Below are 23,393 nucleotides of genomic sequence, written 5' to 3' on the forward strand. Positions count from 1 at the left end.
GGAAAAAAGAGATGTCCACCCTCCATTAGGATATCATCATCAATGGTTGCACAAAGGAGTCCAAGGATAAGGAAGAAGCTCTCACTAGGCAATTAGAGGAACACTACAACCAAGAGGAGATCTATTGGAAACAAAAATGAAGAATCAATTGGCTAAGAGCGGGAGAACGAAATATTTCCTCCTTTCATAGGTCTAGCATTTTAGTACTGCTCCAACAATTGGATTACTTCATTACGTAATGAAGCAATGGAAACTTTAGAGAAATAGGAGGACATTGAAAACGAGCTAATTAACTACTTCCCCAATCTCTTACAATACCCTCAACCACAATGCAGGGAAGTTATCAATTAGATCATGACAAATATTGCTAAATTAGTCATTGAGGATTAGAATATTTCCCTCATCAAACCTATCCATGAAGCAGAGGTCATTGAATCTCTACAACAAATGGCAAATGGTAAGGCTCCAAGGCCTGATGGGATCACAAGTACCTTCTTCAAGCAATGTTGGCACTTTCTTCACAAGGAAGTCATAGTGATCATAAAAGACTCGAGGACCAACAAATGCATCCTTTTGGCCTTCAATGTCACATTCATGGCTCTGATTCCAAAGTAGGACAATGCTACATCTCCAAGTAAATATCATCCTATAGCTTTAGGTAGCGTTATTTGCAAAATCATTACCAAAGTCATTGCCAATTACTTGATACCCATTCTTCCCTTCTCCATTTCCCTAGAGTAGTATGGTTAATATGTAGAAGGAAGATTGATCCTTGATGGAATCATCCTTATTGATAAAGTCATCCATTCCCTCAAATCTATCAAAAATCTAGGCATGCTCATCAAACTCAACATGTCCAAAGCCTTTAACAAGCTCAACTAGGATTACATTGAAAATATTCTTCCTTCTTTTGGCTTCAACACCCACTAGACCCAATGGGTCATGTCACTTGTCTCAACAACTTTCTTCTCCATCCTTGTTAATGGATCTCCCTCTGACACTTTCAAGCCCTCAAGAGGCATCAGACAGGGAGATCATCTCTCCCACTTTCTCTTCATCCTCATTGCGGAAGTCTTGGTAAATCCATCAAAGTTTCTCTTCAGAAATCTCTCTTAAATGCTTCGTCCTTCATGAAAACTTCACCCTATCCCACCAACAATTTGTGGATGCCACCCTCCTCATGAATCACCCTTTAGTCAAAGCCATCCTTGACCTCTTCTCATCAGCCTCAAGCACCTCCATCAATCTAGACAAGTCTCAAACATTCTTCTTCAACACTCCTCTCATCACTTAGAGGAACATCCAGTGCATCTTGGGATTCTCCTCCGCCTCTCTCCCTTCTAAGTACCTCGAGGCCCCTCTCACTCAATCATCCATTAAGCACTCTTCATGGCGTGACCTTCTTGACAAGTTTAATTTCAAACTCAGTTGTCGGACCTTTAGATCCCTTAACATTTCAAGTCGCCTTATTCTCCTCAAATTCGACCTTTAAGCCATGCCTGCATATCTCTTCTCCATCCTAGCAACCCCTAAAAGGGTTCTCAAAACCATCAGAAACCTTCAAAAATCATTCTTTTGGGGAGGTTCTGATCTTAACAAAAAATCGTCTTTAGTCAAGTGGGAGACCTTGTGCCTCATGAAGCCAAAAGGAGGGACGGGGTTGCATGAACCAAAAGCAGGTAATAAAGTCTTGGGAACCAAAATATGGTGGCGTTGGATGAAGTATAAGGTGAAACCATGGGCTCTACTATGGCACATCAAATATGCTGGGGATACATCAAAGCAAGATCTTATTCATCTCTCCACTCAAACATAAGGATCCCTCATCTGGAACCTTGCTAGCCTCAACAAAACTTTGGTTCGGACTCATAGTTTAAAGGAAATTCGAGATGGAAAAGCAGTGTGATTCTAGATAGATTCCTGGCAACAACTTCCAGGCTTGGGTAGCATCCTCACTACACCTCTCAGTTAAGATATAGCTCAGAACACAGGACTAAACCTGGCTCATCAATATTGGATTGACATTGGATTCATAGGAGTTCACAGGTGGAAATAACACTTCCTATGCAGGGAGGAATACATGAAGGAAAACATAAATTCTCTACAGCAAGCTCTCCTACAAAGATCCATAAGGGAGAAAGAAGGTTCAGATGTCCTAAGGTGGGGCTACAACAACTTTGGAACTTTCACTATAAAGGAGGCATACCACCTCATGACTCAAGATCGACTTGAAGCTCATGACCATTTTTGGAAAGAACTATGGTCCATGACACTTTGGCCAAAAGTGAAAACTTTCACTTGGATTATTTTTAGAGGACAAACTATCACCTGGGAAAACTTATCAAAAGTTACGAGGTCTTATTGGGTGTTGCTTGTGCAAAGTTGAGTAAGAATCAATAGATCATTTATACGACACCTGTGCAATAGAAAATAACTTATGGTAAAAATTAGCTCATGGTCTCCAACCTACCAATAGGGTGGAAGATAACATTGCCCATTCCATCAAGAATTGAGAAAATAACCCTTTCCAAATTCCAATCCTAAATCGACTTTGGGCAATAACTCCCAACCTATTGACATGGGAAAAATGGAAGGAAATAAATGAAAGAATCTTCAATGAAAAATACAAAACTTTGGAAAGAATTTGGTGACTCTTCCACAACCAAATAGAGGAGGGATTGTTTCTTTCCATATGGGATGACAAGGACTTCCAGGGGCCACCATCGGAGAAGGTAATCCTGGCCTGTTGGAATTTCAAGATCCCCAAGATTACGAGGGCATCTCCAACCAATAAAACTGCTAATCCTTCCTTTGAAGTTTGGCAGCCTCCTCCGTAGTAGCACTATAATCTCAACTTTGATGGTACCTCAAAGGCAACCCAAGGGACGTTGACATTAAAGGAGTCATCTGAAACCTTAAAGGGGAAATTATCATGTTCTATAGAGGATACATTGGGCAGGAAAGAAACAATGCAGTTGAATTAAAAGCCCTGATCCATGGTCTTCGCACAACAAAGAACAATCATCTATATCCCATTATATCCAAAGGGAACTCCAAGATCATAATACAAGCTTCTTATAAGCTTCTAAATGGTTCCCCTCCTTCCAAAATCTCTCTAATTTGGAGATTGGATCATAGTATATAACAATTAGTTCTTCTCTTATCTCAGCGAGATGCCATTATTTTCTCCTACAAAAAACATAAAACTAACTCTCTAACAAATTTTCTAGCAAAAAAAAGGGTGGAAGAACAATTGCAATACCAGGATTGGTCCTTGACCTCCCCCTCCACACGCATGGGTTTCCCACTATAAATGCATATCCAACTAGGTCCTTCACATCCCGGATACATGCGACCTCTTAATTGTTGAGTTTGTTAGATCCAACATGACATTTTCAATCTCTGCATGACTGAAGCCTCCAAATGGTGGTCATGCACAACAAACCTTCTCCAGGTGATTAATTCTCCAGTTAACACAAAGTGTCCAAATCATTCCTCCCGCATTCCTCCTCGTGATCAACCTTATGATTTCTCTAATGCACCAGTTAATACACATGTCTCATCCGCGGCGTTCCCCCCTTCATTCCTTCATGTGTAGGAATGAAGTTGACAGTCACAACAACTCCATGGATCTTCTTTCCATATTTTCTAGAGGTCATTGCACCAAGTTTCTTGACTCTCAATCTATTTCCATGGTCAGAGAAAGGAGCAGAGTGAGATGGGGAGGTAGAGGTCATGGGAATCCACTCCACACTCCTTGGCACGCTGAACATGTGGCACTATTCAACTATGATATTCCTATCCATGTTCGTTGTAGGGTAGACTCAATAGAGGTCGAGGAATGTAGACGCTTGGGTGATGGAAATTGGGTAGTCCAGATCTTGCTAGCGCACCACCTTTGGAACATGGAGTTATCTAGAGAAGGTGCATAACAAAGGATGGCTGAGGCGAATGTTCAAATCAATAGAACCCATCTCTCATTGTGAAATTTATCTAGATCCATTGGTATTGAATTCCTTCATATTCTTAAATCTCCAACTTACTCCAGTTATTGGAAAGCTCTAAGGACATAAATTCCTCCCACTAGTCAGGCTCCCCTCCTCTCCCTACTCCCCTAGCTAGATAAATGTAAGGAAAGAATCTCGTAGTTCAAGGCTCTCATAGCAAACAACATGAAGAAAAAGAGGGCAATTCGATGCAATCCCCCACCACCATTTCCAAAACTATTATTGGAGCTCCTTTGTAGCAAGACACAAGATCCTATGGCTACCTAATAGTTGAAGAAAAGGAGGAAGATGTTTCTCTAAGAAATGCAACAACTGGAAAAGAAGGAATCAATAAATAGAAAAAATCACCATATGGTTCCAAGGACAAGTAGGTGGCTTGTCAAGTCTTTCCTTATGTTTCATTTGCTATTGTCTCTCTACAGTTCGCAATGCGGTTTTAGTTTTGATGGTCACACCAGTAAGAATCCCTTCTATAGAGTAGAAACTGTTTTTGTAAGCCTTCTTGACATTTTCGTATGGTATATGCTTCATAATCAAAACTTTGATCACTCTAAAGGACCTCCTAGTTTCCCCTTCATGGGCAAGTGGTCCACCTCCAGTTCTCTTCATATTGACCTTGACACCAGGTAGGTGTCCTCTTGTCTGATAAGCAAGCTTCACAGTTACTATCTGAATGTACTCTAATGTACTTTATGTAACATTTTTTTGGTAATATAATGTCTTTCACTTGCTTAAAAAAATACTCTCATTTCTATCCACTTGTAAATAAAAAATCACGTTGGAGCTTTTTAATACATAAAATGTTGTTCTCTTCATTCGTTTCTAATGAATATGTAATTGTTATAAAGGTGAATGTGATTCCTTATCCTGGCAATAGGTTGGACACACTAAGAAAATAAGAGTATTATCATATCATAATTAAGTTAATTTATTGTGGTTGATTGTAGGTTGAAATCGCAACAGATGATGCCAGGGAAGGGTCATCATGATATGGTATTACAATTTTGAATAGAACATACTATTGTATTATGATTCCAACTCCTTCAAACAATGGTTATATTGATCGATTGAGAGTATGGACGACTTAATTTAGTGAATAAATAAAGTACAATTTTTAGAAAAAGTGTGTATGGTTATATCTAAATGTTTAAATTTGGATAAGAGATAAAATACTAATTACAAGGAATTGGAATTTAATTAGAAATGGAATTAAAGATAAAAATTTAAATACAAGGAATTAGAATTAGCAATTCAATTGGAAATGGAAACTCTAGGGTAATAATGTTATATCCTTCATCATTGATCACCTCATGATGTATATTGCATGGTTTGGAGAAACTAATCACCATGGGTAACATAATAGATTTATAAAGACAAAAGTAAACAATGTATGACATTTCTACTCACTGCAAGTTACTCAAAAGTGCATCAAAAGACAATAAGTAAATAGGGCATTTATAACACATGGTATTCAACATAATGAACACAAAGTTTAATCTTGAGAAACCCAAAGGAAAAACATTCTAGCATAAACTAGCTAGGTTATTCTTTATTTCTAGCCATTGTAGGTTTATAATATACTTTGGCTCTATATATCATTTATAATCATTTCACATTAATGCCAGTACAACGTTTCTTTCAATCATTATCAAATAAACCCTTCCAATTTGTTGTTCCTGAATTTATTGAAAATTGGGCTTTATTGGGGTGTTCATCAAAAGGTCAAGTGCCTTCAACTCTTCAACTTCCCACATAGCCATCACTTCCCTTCTTTATTCATCTTTTTTTAGCATCAATCCAATGCACAGTTCCTTTATTTCCCTTTTGTATTTCTCTCATTCATTTTTTTTCAATGTGTTAATCGGGCGGTAGTTAGTTGACTGAGCATCGGGCCCTTTATACTGTTAAATGCATCTCCTACCTCATCACTAGCTTTTATTGCTATGTACTTTTTCAAAACTTTATAATTGTTGAGCACCTTTCATTAACATGAGCCATTGACCATTTAATGATTTTATGCATGTCTAATTTGTATCACATGTATCCAATGGAAGGATTTTGATCCCCAAAAGCTTCCAATGATAAGTGAGGGAACTTGATTTCAAATAACTTTCTCTCAGACCATTTTTCTCTCCTTGGTTTTTTTCATTTGAGTTGATCTACCATAGCTCTTGCCAACCTTTCTGGGTTACCCATTCCTTTCTTTATAGGATTGTATCCTCGAACTCTTCAAGGATATTTTGGTGCAAAATCTTCTATGGTGGGAAGAACTCGATGGTTATCTTATCTATTTATCATGGAAGGCTTGAATAACCTTAGATACTCTACATTCACCAAATAACTAATCTTCATCTAAGGAGGAAGTTTAAATCTAAAAGGATTCTCATTTACCTACTCAATAATATTGAAAATCCCATATCGTAAGGGGTTGAGTTTCTTCATTTCTCCTTATAAGTGTTACTTCTGGAGTTACAACCACACCTTGTCTCCATCAGAAAACTTATGATCTTCTATGTGCTTGTCATATTTGGATTTACACTTCTGTTGGATTTTATCAAGTTTCTCCTACACTTTCAAGTGGATTTGTTGGATCCTTTCCATGAATATGTTTGCTTTCCTTTGTTCTCCTTATAAATATACTTCTTCCTTTTGTTTCCCATACACAATGTCAAAATACGAGGGAGGTAGATGGTTGAAGTAGATATCAAAAGTTGATTTGCTTGTGGAAAAATAGCGTGTTTAATTGTATGAGTGTTGAATGCACACATGCTACTCATCCGACGTTTTCAAATGCTTGTTATTATAACCTTTCAACAATTACACCAATGTTTAGTTAATAACTTTAGTTTGTACACCACTTTAGGGATGAATTGTAGTTAAATACCTTGGATTGGTATCCATGTTTTCCCAAAATGTTGTCCAAAATATTTCTATGACTCTATTATCGTAATCAAATATAGTGGAGCTTCGCAATCCAAAATGTACCCACACATGTGATGAAAAACTCAACACTTTTATGGTGATTGTCTTCTTGTAAGGAATAAACACAAGGATCATGTTGAATAGGTCCAAAATTACAAATAAGTAATCATGGCCTCTCTAAGACATAGGAAAACCTTCAACAAAATACATGGAGATACTTTCCCAATATTTGTTTAGTATGGCAAACAACATGTAGAGCCCAAGTTTCCTATTGTTAGGATAGTTAGTGTTGCAAAGGACATCCCTAACAAATGTTTCTAGCTACTCTTATGTATTTGGCCAAAATACATATCATTGTAGATCTCCCACTATCTTTATCACACCAAAATGATTGGCTATCTTGGAAGTATTATTTTCTCTCACCCATTGAGTCATTTTGTCTTAGGGTATGCATAATTTGTCTAGTTTGTACAACATACTATTCTAGAGATGGTATCATTCCCCTCCACATTAAAAAATGATATTTATTTCAACTATTGGTATATGTCTTTAAAATCTTCATCTCTCAAATAGTCTCAGTCAATATATCATGAGTGAAGTGCTTGAGTTGCACTAGAATACCAATTGCTACAATATTCTTTAATGAGGGCCATGTGATCATGTCTACAAGGGTATTTGTAACCCTTTTCTTGTATTTTATTAATAAATGTAATTTTTGTAGGAAAATTATCCATTTGTAATGCTTCACTACATTTTATTTTGAATTTTCAAATATTGTAAAGGTTGATGGTTTATGTGGATTATAGTCCCTTTCCCATTGTAAAATTAGAGCATGAGCATAAAACATGAACTCAAGGTAAACATTCAATATTACCTTCAAGTTATCAGTCTAGTAGTGTTGGTCTCTTTTATAGAGATTGGGCTTATGGTCCCTTTTGTAGTCAAAAGAGTTAAGTTCTAGACAAAAGGAAGAATAATCCTAGGGGGAACAATCCAAAAAAGAAGAAGTAAAAGGAAGTTCAAGCATAGGGGTATAAGTCTCAATAATAGAGCTAAAGAAGAGGAAATGTTACATGCAAGGAAATATAGACACATCCTTGATAGTGGGAGCCTAGTTGCTGACAAATGAGGATTAAGAAATTAGAGGAAATAAATGTTTTGTTGTTAAGTTCTCAGGGGGATAATTGCAACCATAAATAAAAATATCCCTTCGAAATTGATGTCAAAGGGGGATAATATGAAAAAATAAGGAGAGATATCAAATAGGGGGAGTAACCATAGTTATTGAGAGAAGTTACAGGTAGAGGAGGAGTAAAAGTCACTAAGAGAAGTTGCAAATAGAGGAATAGTTATTGACACTAAGAAAAGTTTCATACAAAAGAAGAGTTATAGATAGGGAGAAGCATAAGGTTAGGGGGAGCATCCCTTTGCCATTGATAATAATGGGGGAGAACTTGTAGGCACAAGGAGAATTACAAATAGGGAAGTTTTACAATTTTATTATAGAATTGACTAAGGGTTTCCATCAATGACAAAGGGGGAGACTATTGGAAATATTATTTCATTGATGTTAAAGATAGGGGAGACTATTTATGTGTTGGCATTATGACTCAGGTTTGACGCTATGGCACAGGTGTTGTCCTTGATGGCAACTCACTCAAGTGGCAAATCTCTGTTCAAGCTCTCAAAATAATAGAAAATGTGATACCCGCAGGTGAGCCTAACAAAAGCTGCGGACCCACAGGTGCCCTAAATAAGAAGTGCGGGCATATCCGCAGGTTCTCCAAACAAAAGGTGCGGACGTCAAATTCACTCACTTTCATGTAGAGAAGCGCGTGCACGTGGGAATTTTTATGATTGGTCCATGGTATCTAGTCTGACGTGTGTGATCCTATGGTTTTGGTCCGTGGTATTGCATCTAAAATATTGAACCCCGGTTTTTGGGTCCCTTGTATTGGCTTTCTATGTTTTTGATCCATGGTTTGAGCAAGGGCTTGCCTATAAAAAGGAAAGGAGATCAATTGGCTAAGAACTTTTTACGTGTTGAATATCTTAAGAGGAACAAGATTTGAAATAATTATAATCGGTTGGTGAGTTAGAGTTGAACCTGAGCATGAGAAGACAGATCAATTGAGGGGTCGTGATCTCTTTGGCGCATGATCAGATCTATGGATCTGACAGTCTGTGGCACATTGGAGGACTGATAATTTGGCTCTATTCGGAGGTCCGCAGGCGATCCACAAAAGCAGGTGCGGAGGTACGCAGTCCAGTAGAAGCCGCAGGTGCGGAGGTGCGCAGTCCAGCAGAAGCCGCAGGTGCGGAGGTGCGCAGACCAGCAGAAGCCACAGGTGCGGAGGTGCGCAGTTCAACAGAAGCCGCAGGTGCGGAGGTGCGCAGTCTAGCAGACGGATCACGTGCGGAGATCTGCAGTCCAGTAAACGGAGTAGGTGCGGAGGTGCGCAGTTCAGCAGACGGATCAGGTGCGAAGGTACGCTATCAAGTAGACAGAGCAGGTGCGGAGCTACGTAGGGTAGACAAAGAAGAACTGCGGATATTCGCAGGTTTCTATTGGTGAAGTTGCAGACTTTTCTCGACATATTTGTTGGCTGCCTTTTGTCTATTGCTGCTGAATTCTGGGTTTAGATTACTGGTATTGCTTGTCTGGTCACTGCATTCTGAGAGGCCCATTAGTTGATTGTAAAAGGGGATTGGTTGATTCACATGTACTTGATGATTATTTGATGTTCATGGATCCAATCTGAAAATTAATGAAAAGTGGTCCTTGGAAGAAAAGAAGTAGGTAAGCCCTACGTACTAGTAGCTCAGCTAGTACAAGAGCTAAGGGGGTTGTAGCTCCCTTCTAGGAGAGTCTGGAAAACGAGAGAGGGTTGTAGCTCTCTGCAGGTTGTAGCCTGCATACTGGTAAAGGACTGCACCAGTACATAATCATTGTAAAAGAAGTTTCTAATTGAAAGAAGATAGAGACACATTGCAGCAGGTGGTTTTCACCCACATTGGGTTTCCACCTTATATCTAGTGTTCTTTGGTGTGATTGTCTGTTTTTCTTGTTCCTGTTCATTATTATATGGTACTGACATTCAAATTAATGGTCAACATCTGAAGAATAAATTAAATTATAAATCTAGAGGGAATATTGAAAAGAATTTGATAATACTGATTCACCCCCCCTCTCAGTATTATTTCCAACAATTGGTATCAGAGCAGGTCCTTCAGAAGAAGCTTGATCGCTTGAAGGAATATCTATCATCATGAGAAACTACGAGAGAGAAGCATCGATCAGGCCACCAATTTTTGATGGGACAAACTTCGTATATTGGAAGGTAAGAGTCATTGCCTATCTTCAATCTCTTGGTACAGAAGTCTAGGATATCATAGATACAGGGTACACTTTTCCGTCAGCAACACCTACAGATCTGGCAGGTAAGAAGCAATATGAAACAAATTCAAAGGCTATTAATATTCTATTAGGATGTCTATCTCAATCAGAATTCGTCAAGGTTATGCAGTATAAATCCGCAAAAGAAATATGGGACAAGATTGTTCTGAGCTATGAAGGAGATGAACAGGTAAAACGAGTAAAACTTCAAACCCTCAGAATTCAGTATGAAAATCTCAGAATGCACAATGACGAAAGTGTGGCTAACTATTTCCTTCGTGTAGATGAGATTGTTAATTGTATGAAAAATTTGGGTGAAGAAGTAAAAGAGGCGGTTGTGGTTGAAAAGGTTCTAAGATCCTTGTCCCATAAATTTGAATCTAAAGTCTCTGCAATAGAAGAAAAGGAGAATCTACGAAACCTCACTATGTCACAGCTGCATGGAATTATGACCGCTTACGAAATGAGGAAAGGAGGACCATCAGATAGAAGAGAAGCTGCATTCAAGGCTTCAGGCAAAGGAGATTACTATGAGTCAGGACATCTATCAGAAGAAGATGAAGAATCAAATTTTGTCAAGAACCTTCAACGGGGTGCTGGAAGATTCAGAGGTAAGTTACCTTTCAAATGCTTTGCTTGTGGAAGAGTCGGTCACTATGCTGCAAAGTGTCCTCATAAAGACAAGCTTGATAAAGGTAAGGAACCTGTCAGATGGAACAAGAAACAGAATGTAAATAAGAAAAGTTATTACACTCATGAAGACAGTGATGGACTTTCAAATAGTGACGAAGATGAACAAGGTAACAATTATAGACTCTTAATGGCCTTTGAAGATGATGATTTCATGGATGCTATAGATGAAGAAGGTCTGTATGAAGAGATTTCTAAACTCAAAATTTGTTTAGAAGAGAAAAATATGATTATTGATACTCTGCAATTCCAACTGGCTGAAAAAGAAAAACTTCATGAAAAGTTAGAATGTGAAATTGTTGGTCTTAGAAAAGAGATTGAGAAAACAAAAGCTCTTAATCTTAAATTTGTTAAAGGATCTGAAACTCTGGATGAGATTATCAATGTGCAGCGTTCTCCACTAATCAAGACAGGTCTGGGATATAATAAAGAAGCATCTCAAGCATCCACCTCCAAAAGTTATCTTGATGCAGCAAGGAGGAGCAAGCAAAGGCCTAATAGAAATCATCAGGTAAATCGGGGACAATCTACTTTAAGGACAAACAGAAGCTACAACCAGCCTCAGGTAAAACCTTCTCAATTTGCCTCAAGAATGGATGTCAATAGAAACTACAATCATTTGGCCGGTAGATTTGATAATCACAGGAGTTTCTTCAATGGCCAATGTTTCTCTTGTCATAACTTTGGCCACATAGTAGCTTAATGTGTTGCCTATGAGACAATCATGACTAGAGAAGCTCAAAAACAAAGGAGCATGACTGGGATCGTGAAAAGAACCTACAATAACTTTTCTGCTCTTGAAAATGAAATAGAATGCTCTATTTGTAACAACTTCGGTCATGAAGATTCTGAATGCAGGAGCAGGTTTTGGCAGACAACTTAGAAGGAGAAAGCCTCAAGTATCAAAACATGGAGAATGAAGGAACCACAACCAGAGAGATGTGGTATAGCTTTATATGCAGAAGGGCAAGAAAATCAATGGTACATTGACAGTGGCTGTTCGAAACACATGACGGATGACAAGGAAAAACTCCAGTCATATAGTGCCTTAGAGAAGGAGAAGAAGGTCTCCTTTGGAAATGACACCCCTACGCTCATAAAAGGTAAAGGTTCTGTTCAGTTGAAAGAAAAGGTCAAAGCTGGAAATGTTATGTATGTTGATGGGTTAAAGCATAATTTGTTGAGTGTCAGTCAGATGTGTGATCAAGGAACAAAGGTAATATTTCGATCAAATGGATGTAGTGTTCGTGATCTTGATACAGGAAAAACAGTGATCAAAGGCATAAGGACTCCAAATAATTTATACATATTCAAAGAAGGACAACATCAATGCTATCTAAGCAAGAACGATGAACACTGGTTATGGCACAGAAGATTGGGGCATCTTAGCTTCTCACAGATAAGGAAAGCATGTAAATACCAGGCAGTTCGTGGTCTTCCAGACATCAGAATTCCAGACAATACAATTTGCAAATCATGTCAGTTTGGTAAGCAAACCAGAACTAACTTCCCTGAGAAGGAAGGATCAGCTAGCAAGCCACTTGAACTTGTCCATACTGATGTATGTGGCCCATCTAGGAAAAGGTCACCTCGAGGAGAAGAATATTTCATATTATTCATTGACGACTTTTCCAAGATGTGTTGGATAGGACTTATGAAGCACAAGGACGAAGCCTTTGAAAAGTTCAAATCATTCAAAGCCTTGGTGGAGAACAAATCAGATCACAAAATCAAATGCCTCAGGTTTGATAGAGGTGGGGAGTTTACCTTGAATGAATTCTTCGACTTTTGTGGAGAACATGGAATAAGAAAGGAAATCTCTACAGCGAGGACTCCTCAGCAAAATGGAGTGGTGGAAAGGATGAATAGTACGGTTCAACAAATGGCTCGTGCTATGCTTGATGAGTCTGGAACTCCCGCAACCTTCTGGGGTGAAGCCGCATTTGCTGCAGTTGTTATTCTCAACAAGACAAATATTTGAGTGAACAACACTCAAACTCCTCATGAGCTCTGGTATGGTGAGACTCCTTCGGTAAAACATTTCAAAATTTTTGGAAGAAAATGCTATATTAAAAATAATGATGAAAATCTTGGCAAGTTTGAACCTAGAGCAGATGAAGGCATTCTCCTTGGTTATTCTCCTCACAGCAAAGCATACAAATGTTACAATAAAAGGCTTGGAAGAATTGTCGACAGCATTGATGTAGTGGTGGATGAAAAAGAAAACACTCCCAGGCAGGTAAGATTTGAAGACTTCGAAGATGATGAGGACTATCCATCAACATCAAATCAGATTCATAATGAAGAAGAAACCCATGAGGCACCAGAGGAACAGATAAGGATAGAAGAAAAGACTCCATCCAGGTATGTTCAAAAGAATCATCCAGAATCTCAAATTTTGGGGCAAAAGGAGGCAGACATACAAACAAGAAGAACAATTGCAGAAGCTTCAAGCTATTTGGCATTACTTTCCTCCACTAAACCACAAAATGTAAGAGAGGCATGCAAAGATGAATGCTGGGTCAAGGCAATGGATGAAGAACTTGAACAGATTGAAAGGAATAACACTTGGGAATTGGTTCCTAGACCAAAAGATAAGAATGTCATAGGGACAAAGTGGATTTTCAAAAATAAACTAAATGAAAATGGAGATGTGGTTAGAAACAAGGCAAGACTTGTTTGTAAAGGATATGCGCAACAAGAGGGCATTGACTTTGAAGAAACCTTTGCACCAATTGCTAGACTTGAGGCTATAAGAATGTTTCTTGCACTCTCTAGCTTTCAAAAGTTCAAAGTATTTCAGATGGATGTAAAATCTGCCTTTCTAAATGGAGACTTGAATGAAGAAGTGTACATTGAACAACTAGATGGGTTCATCCTGGGAAATGATCCAAATCTTGTATGCAGGCTCAAAAAGGCTCTCTATGGTCTTAAACAGGCTCCTAGGGCATGGTATTATCGGTTGGATAAATATCTTCATCAACAAGGTTTTATAAAAGGATCAACTGACAGCAATCTATATATAAAGGTTGATAATGAAAAGTTGCTAATACTTGTTGTGTATGTAGATGATATCATCTTTGGTAGCAATGAAGAAGACATGAGTCAAAAGTTTGCCTTGGTGATGCAAAAGGAGTTTGAAATGTCCATGCTTGGTGAGCTCACATATTTCCTTGGTTTGCAAGTCCAACAAAACAAAGACGGTATTTTTCTATCACAAACCAAGTATCTCAAGCAGATCTTGAAGAAATATGGGATGGAGGATTCGAAACCAGTATGTACCCCTATGGTGACAGGATGCAACCTCAGCGCAAATGATGAGTCGGCAGCAGTACATCAACCAACCTATAGATCCATGATTGGAAGTTTGCTTTATTTGACAGGTACCCGACCAGACATCATGCATGCAGTGGGAATTGTTGGAAGATTTCAGGCAAATCCAAAGGAAACTCATCTTCAGGCAGTTAAGAGAATCTTCAAGTACCTTCAAGGAACTCAAAACTATGGCCTATGGTATCCCAGAGATACAGATCTCACACTTCATGCTTATACAGATGCAGATTGGGCCGAAAGCGTGGATGACAGAAAAAGCACTAGTGGTGGTGCATTCTTCATGGGTTCCAGATTAGTATCTTGGTTCAGCAAGAAACAGAGTTCAATAGCATTATCCACAGCTGAAGCAGAGTATGTGGCTGCTGCATCCTGTTGCACACAACTCCTTTGGATGATGCAAACATTGCAAGACATGCAAATCACTTGTACTCCACCTATCTCCATCTTCTGTGATAATACAAGTGCAATCAGTATTTCAAAGAACCCAGTCATGCACTCAAAAACCAAGCATATACCAATCAAATATCATTTTCTTCGGGAACAAGTGCTTGAACAAAAGATCAAGTTGGAGTATGTTCCATCTAAGGAACAAGTTGCTGATATACTCACCAAACCGCTGCCCAGGGAGACCTTTGAATACCTCAGGCAAAAGCTGGGGGTAGTTGATGCATCATCTTGCTGTTGAATCTTGTCTGTTTCAGAGATTGTTGGTTGTACGTGAGTTTCATATGGGGTATACGCGTACATTCGCTGGTTTATGGATTGGTCAAAGACCAAATGGCACAGGTTCAGGGGGAGCATATATTCTTCTAATAATGCATTGTTGGCATTATTGTAGAAGATCTTGGAGGAGCATGTACAGAAGGAGTACATGGATGCTGATCTGAATATTGCTGCTAATGTTTTGTCTCTATGTCTTATATTTTTTTTGTCAAGGTCATGTAACGGCCTATGTCAGGGATGAATGATGTAATGTGCTTGGTTGTCATATGTAAATTTTTGATGTAACCCCACTTGGGGAGGATGATCCCCACTTGGTTGGGTGATGAATGTATGTATAGAATCTTTTGATGATAGGAAGGTCATTTGGTGTATGGTGGTTTATGGTTCTTCTTGAAGAAAATTTCTTTTGCAGTTCTGGTCTACAGTCAGGGGGAGCACTATCAACATAGCAGAACAGAGTTTTCAGCATGTTCTCAGGGGGAGCATAACCCTTTGCCCTTGATGACAAAGGGGGAGAATGACTTTGAGGATCTTGGGGTTGCCATCAAGTCCAAAGGGGGAGATCATTGGAATTATGACTCAGGTTTGGCGCTATGGCACAGGTGTTGTCCTTGATGGAAACTCACTCAAGTGGCAAATCTCTGTTCAAGCTCTCAAAATGATAGAAAATGTGATACCCGCAGGTGAGCCTAACAAAAGCTGCAGACCCGCAGGTGCCCTGAACAAGAAGTGCGGGCATACCTGCAGGTTCTCCGAACAAAAGGTGCGGACGTCAAATTCACTCACTTTCATGCAGAGAAGTGCACGCTCGTGGGAATTTTTATGATTGGTCCATGGTATCTAGTCCGACGTGTGTGATCCTATGGTTTTGGTCCGTGGTATTGCATCTAAAATATTGAACCTTGGTTTTTGGGTCCCTTGTATTGGCTTTCTATGTTTTTGATCCATGGTTTAAGCAAGGGCTTGCCTATAAAAAGGAAAGGAGATCAATTGGCTAAGCACTTTTTATGTGTTGAATATCTTAAGAGGAACAATATCTGAAATAATTATAATCGGTTGGTGAGTTAGAGTTGAACCTAAGCATGAGAAGACAGATCAATTGAGGGGTCGTGATCTCTTTGGCGCATGATCAGATCTGTGGATCTGACAGTCTGTGGCACATTGGAGGACTGATAATTTGGCTCTATTCAGGCAATCCACAAGAGCTAGTGCGGAGGTACGCAGTCCAGTAGAAGCCGTAGGTGCGGAGGTGCGCAATCCAACAGAAGCAGCAGGTGCGGAGGTGCGCAGACCAGCAGAAGCCACAGGTGCGGAGGTGCGTAGTTCAGTAGAAGCCGCAGGTACGGAGGTCTGCAGTCCAGTAGATGGATCATTTGCGGAGATCCACAGTCCAGTAAACGGAGTAGGTGCAGAGGTGATCAGTTCAGCAGACGGATCAAGTGTGGAGGTACGCTGTCAAGTAGACAGAGCAGGTGCGGAGCTACGCAGGGTAGACAAAGAAGAACTGCGGATATTCACAGGTTTCTATTAGTGAAGTTGCGAACTTTTCTTGACATATTTGTTGGCTGCCTTTTGTCTATTGCTGCTGAATTCTGGGTTTAGATTACTGGTATTGCTTGTCTGGTTACTGCATTCTGAGAGGCTCATTAGTTGATTGTAAAAGGCGATTGGTTGATTCACATGTAGTTGATGATTATTTGATGTTCATGGATCCAGTCTGAAAATTAATGAAACATGGTCCTTGGAAGAAAAGAAGTAGGTAAGCCCTACGTACTAGTAGCTCAGCTAGTACAAGAGCTAAGGGGGTTGTAGCTCCCTTCCAGGAGAGACTGGAAAACGAGAGAGGGTTGTAGCTCTTTGCAGGTTGCAGCCTGCATACTAGTAAAGGACTGCACCAGTACAAAATCATTGTAAAAGAAGTTTCTAATTGAAAGAAGATAGAAACACATTACAGCAGGTGGTTTTCACCCACATTGGGTTTCCACCTTATATTTGGTGTTCTTTGGTGTGATTGTCTATTTTTCTTGTTCCTGTTCATTATTATATGGTACTGACATTCAAATTAATGGTCAACATTTGAAGAATAAATTAAATTATAAATCTAGAGGGAATATTGAAAAGAATTTGATAATATTGATTCACCCCCCCCTCTCAGTATTATTTCCAACATTATGTTCAAGATAAATATTGGAAAATGAATTTTGTTGGAAATTATATTGTTTTTGGACTTTTGATGCCCCATTTAGATACCATACATTTGAAGGATTTTTTACTCCAATTACCAAGAGCAAATGGGATAACATGATATATGGTTGGAAATATTATTCTAAGACCTTTCCAATGGTATATGTCACTCTCTCTAAGTCCATCAGAATGGGGAAATATGAAAAAAATCGTTAGGAGGACCCAATCAAAGTACAAGCAAGCCGACCCAACTAGTTTTACAAGTGAGCCCTATAAGTGAATGTACAAACACTATAAATAAATGTAATATGTGTTTATTTATACATAATCCAACCAAGAATATATATGGGGTCATAATAGGAGTTGAGGAATAACTTTTGGGTTGATTCTTGGAGTCTAAAGGTGGAAGAAAAAATGTGATTTATGGGGTGAAAGAGTCATCTAGGAATTTTTACTATAACTTTTCTTCTAGGATGTTTTGAAATGTGAACCTTGTAAGATTCATATTGAATATTTTCATGTACCCATGGTTAAAATTTAAACCTTGATTCACTATAATTTCAGAGACATGGTCTAAGGACGTTAGGATTTATGAATGTTCCTAAAATCTTATTCTAATAGGCCAACTTGACATTTTCATTATAACTTTTGTTTTGGGATGTTTTAGACCTTGAAACTTGGAGGATATGGATAAACGATAGTCATGTACTTTTGTTTCAAATTAAAAACTTTGGATCACTATAATTTTGGAGACATGATCTAAGGAAGTTAAGCTTCTTAAATGCTCCTGAAATCTTCTTCCAACATGTCAACTTGGTATTTTCACTATATCTTTCTTGTTGTGAAGTTTCAGAATCTGAAATTTGGATGAGACAAAGAAGTGATCTCAAGGTACATGAAATAGAAATTTCAGACCTTGTTTCACTATAATTGCAGATATATGATATAAGGAATTTAGTGTTTTTGAGTGCTCCTCAAATATGCTTCAAATAAGTCAACTTGCCAGTTTTGCTATAAATTTCCTTTTGAGATGTTTCGCACTGTGAAATTTGGATGAGATATAGAAAATATCTCAATGTAGTTGTGATAGAATTTTTAGACCTTATTTCATTATAATTTTGGAGATATGATATCAGTAAGTTAGAGTTCTTGAATTCTCTTGAAACATGCTTCAAATAGGTCACTATGGAATTTTTGCTATAAATTTCTTTTTGAGATGTTTTAGACTTTTAAACTTGGATAAGACATAGAAGATATATCTAGGTACTCGTGGTATAAATTTTAGAATAATATTTACAAAATTTGATATGTGGTATGTTGTGAAAATTCATTCCTGGGAAGAAATCAAAAGCAACAAGTTTTGGGAAAGCGAACTTGATGAAGGAAGAAGTAATAGGGAGACCCAATGAAGGAAAAAGTAAGTAAAAAAGAAATAGAGGGGATTGGTGTCTCTTGCAGGTTGGTTCCTATAAAGAAAAATAGGGGTTTGGTGTCTCCTGCAGGTTGGCTCCTCTTTTTTTTTCCCCTGTAGGTTGGTTTCTACAAATTGATATAACAATAGGTTGTGGCCTACACGATCTTTCATATAAAGAAGTTTTGTGATTTTCTCCAATAAGGGTTTCTGTGTATATCTTTTGATACTTGTTTATTTTATGAGATTGATGTTTTATGATGCTAAAAGATTTAAATAAGTAAAAGTTTTCATTACACTGATTCACCCCCCAATATAATTGTGAATTCCAACAACTTTTAGAATTGATTTGACAAGGCAATTAAATGAATCTAGACATATTTTTGACTTGGTTTGATCCAATAATTTCATCCTTATCCTAAATGTGATGATTTTTTAATTCTCTCAAAGCCTTATTTTCTTTCTCTAGCAATCCTAGCCACTTCAACACTCTTTATTTTATGCTTTGAAGCTTTCAACACTTCTTTCCAGGCCACTTTGAGAATTACAATGCCCTTTCCCAATGTCTTATGAGTATTACAGAATGAAAACTTAATTTTATTTAAGGTTTCGACGAAGTTGATGATAGATTTCAGTCTTATTTCTATACTACTTCTCTAATGGAATTAGGGGAGTGTCATTTTGAGCTATAAAAGTAACCAACAAGTACCCAAATTTGAGTAATATTCTAAGGAAATAAGTTGAAATATTATAAAAATGTAGTTTTTTTATTACCATTTGAAAATTCATAACTATCATTTTATTATTTTACTATTTCCCTTAGAAGGCCAATTTTAGACCTAAAAATTTCTCTAGTGCTTTCCTTTCAATCAATACTCCATGTCTTCAGTCTGCAACTACATTTGCAATCTTATCTTCTTCACTACAACTTTGCATCAATGTTGGCTATCTTGGATAACAATGTTTAATCATTTATTTCATTTCATTGGAACACCTATAAGGTTTCAACATTACATAATATTCCTATAACAAGAATCAAAGAAAAAATATACATGTCATTATAATTTTAAGTAACTATTATCCCATCCATAAGAATTTCAAATTTATAATTGGTGTGTGTGTGTGTGTAAAAGATATGCATATTACTCTGATACTTATCTATATGAATAAATTTCTACCCCACATGGTTGTTGTGGGAAAGATTTAGTCTACTATCTTCTCTAACACACCCAAAATATGCATTTCCTTCTTGATCCTAGCTATCACATGGAATGAATCACTCACAATAGTTTCATTCATGTCTCCTCTTTCTTCCCAGACTTAGCCTTCCAAGCTTAGGAATCCTCTTATCTGTTAAACAATACCTCAAGCAATCCATCATTTTCCAAGGATTTCACATGGAAGAAGAGCATAATCTTATAACTAGGACCCCCCATTAGTAATGTCTAATATATCATAGGTTTAAGGCAATATATGCATATCATAGAGTTTTGGTGTTATCATATTAGCTTCACCCCTATTCTTTCTAGCTTATAGTAGCCAACATATGCCCTTACTATATAGATCCATCATTTCACTTGCATCAAATACATAAAATTACTGTGAGATATCATCATAAAAAAATTAATGAGAAATTTAAATATGTTTCATAAAGAATCCAAATTTCACAATTATAAGAGTATTGTCATAATGATTGGCCCTTAAATGCAATAACAACTAGTATTCATTATGCATTTATTGCCATGTCCAATACATTTCTACTTGCAATTCTATCCTTCTTGATACAAATTTATTCAATGAAACAATGGTGTGTATTTATGAACATCATTTTTCATTTCAACATTCATACGACATATGAAATGATTACATAATTATGACATAACAATAATTCAATTACTTTCAATTGTCAACATATTAAACTCATTGAAATATCATTCATTATATATGCATTATTAACACAAACAAACATTCATACAATGAATTAGAGCATTCATACAAGATTCATGTATTCTAAATCAGATCTTTATACAAGATTCATATTTTAAAATTCAATATTAGTTAGTATTTATTTTTTGGAAAGGTACCTCCCTCTCTGTACCACTATAATATGAGTTGTAATTAAAATTATATGTATAACTGACTCATACCATGCCTCACTCCAAAACGATCACTCAGGAAACCCTTTCAAGGAATTCAATTATATTAATGCATTGTCATCACAAGCATGCATCCACAAAATGTAATAAGTACATGTGAAAACATGCATAGATACATGAATATAACCTACACATACACATAATCTACTTATCACATTCATTTAATGCTTCCTTTCCTTAATTCAAGATTACCATAATGCCAACTAATGTGATTTACACTAACAAGTTGGATGGCTCAACCAATGTCTCAACACATTATCCAATGACCTCCTCAACACGTACTTGCTCATATGGCTACCTTCCTCTTCAACATGAACACAAAAATAGGAATACTCCCTTTCTTTGTTAAACAATCCTCAAGGGTACTAGAAAACATTTCCCTACTTTGCTCAACAATCCCTTAGGAAACCCTCTCCCCTCTTTAGTGCTTTTAGTGTTATAAAGAAGGTAGTCCTAAATATAAAAAGATCAATGTGAATATTATATTCTTGAAATATTTGTTGAGTCCAATAGCATCATGTCCTCACATATGATTGTCTTACATGAAATTCAAATTGATAACAGAAGTGTAAATACTCATTCACTCTATTTATTACCTCTTAGCCAAATCCACCATACATACTATCACCAAATGCATTTAATGATTCAAACAATCTTTACTTATCCAAAGTGTCTTTATCTAACATACCTTTACTTGAGTATCTAGCACATGAATGTATTCAAACACCATAAAAATATCAACTTATGATATCAAGGCATGAATTAAGGAATTCTTACCTGATTCCTTTACCACATGCAATATTGACATGCCTAATTTTATACCTATATGGTTGCTATTAAAATTTCACATGTTACCTAGCCATTTGATACCTTCTAGGAACTTACATGATCCCTTCATCAACCATTTGGAAAGAACCCTTTTTTTCTTATTTTATCTAATAATACAATAAAAAACAACCATAGTTAGTCAATCATGCCACATTTATTATATACATAAGAACATATCATGTTTGGCCAATATCCAATGTCAAAGATATGCTCAAGAATATCTACATGCACATTCTACCACATATTATCCCTCAATATGTTCACTAATGTATATATATTCCAACAATCTCTCTTTTGTGATATAGTTCCATCTCTATGCTTTTGTCACATACCCAATTTCCTCAATGGCTTAGAGAGGTTACATGGTACCCAAAATTTTATTTTTCTTTTTACTAGCTTGACAATAAGCTTTGATACCACTTTGTCACAAATCCCTAATAAATGTATCCTAACCACACTTGCAAAACTTGATTTTCATCTATCATACATTTTGTCAAATACTTTACATGTAAACCCTTCTTCAAATATTTTGTATACATTCAATTAATTATCCCTTTTCCTGTGAACATTTTTCATAAAACAAAATAAGAAACATTGCTTTGATTTCACTTGTAACATACTAACTGAAATATACCACTCAATCATGCAACTTTTGATTTATGTCTTTGAGGTAGTTTGCATGCAAATTGTAATAAAACACATTTACCACATTTATTCAAATGGTTACATGCAAATAGGCACAGATCAGTTACAACACTACTATGATATAACAATGCTAACATACAACAATACTATCCCCATCCACAAAACATCATTAGGGTATGACATCAAATAGTTCATATGCAATGAATCATTAAGCCATTTAGTAATTTCCTCAAACACTTTTCATGCAAACTAATATAGAAAATTCCTTACGGAATATATCCTAAATTTTAGCAGTCTAAGTTTTGAAAACTAAACTAGATGATCAATGGGATTTCCCCTCACTATGGTCTAGATTTGAGCTTCTGGAACCTCCTAGAAGAAAAGTTATAATAGAAATGTGAACATGAATTGTTTGGTGCATGATTTTAAGAGAATCTAGAAAGTTTGACTTCCTCTGATAATATCTCCTAAAATTTTGTGACCCAAGATTTGAAAGTTAGACTAGATTATCAACATGATTTACCCTCACTATGGTCCATTTCATCTTCTAACATCTCCAAGAAAACAATTTGTAGCATAAATGCCAACATGACATGTTTAAAGATGCATTTAGGAAGCCCAAGTTCCTCTAATCATATTTCCTAAAATTTCATGACCCATGATTTGAAAATCATACCAAAGGATTAGCAAGATCTCCGCTCACTATGGTCCAAGTTTCAACTTTTGGAACCTCCTAGAAGAAAATTTATAGCAAAGATGCCAACATGACCTATTTAAATAAAAAATTATGAAGCCTATCTTCCTTAACTAGTGTTGTTACAAAATTGAATACATATAAAAAGCTACAACCAAACATTATAACAATTAAAACTATGATAACTTTGTTGAAGGGTAAATGCATGTACATATAAGCTTTTTAAAAGAGAAAATAAATAATTGTGTATAACAGATACTTATCCTGAGTCAAATATTTTGCAATCTGGAACTGATGAAGGGTGAGCCACTCTCCACCCAACCATAGGCTCAACTATGTTGTAATATTTCTCATAGCTTGCCAACCCTGAGCCAGATCTTGATTCCTTGAGGGAAAAACTAAA

Source organism: Pinus tabuliformis, chromosome 3_1 (assembly GCF_031772625.1).
Source record: "Pinus tabuliformis cultivar Carrire ecotype Pingquan chromosome 3_1, CPIR1, whole genome shotgun sequence".
Lineage (NCBI taxonomy): Eukaryota > Viridiplantae > Streptophyta > Pinopsida > Pinales > Pinaceae > Pinus > Pinus tabuliformis.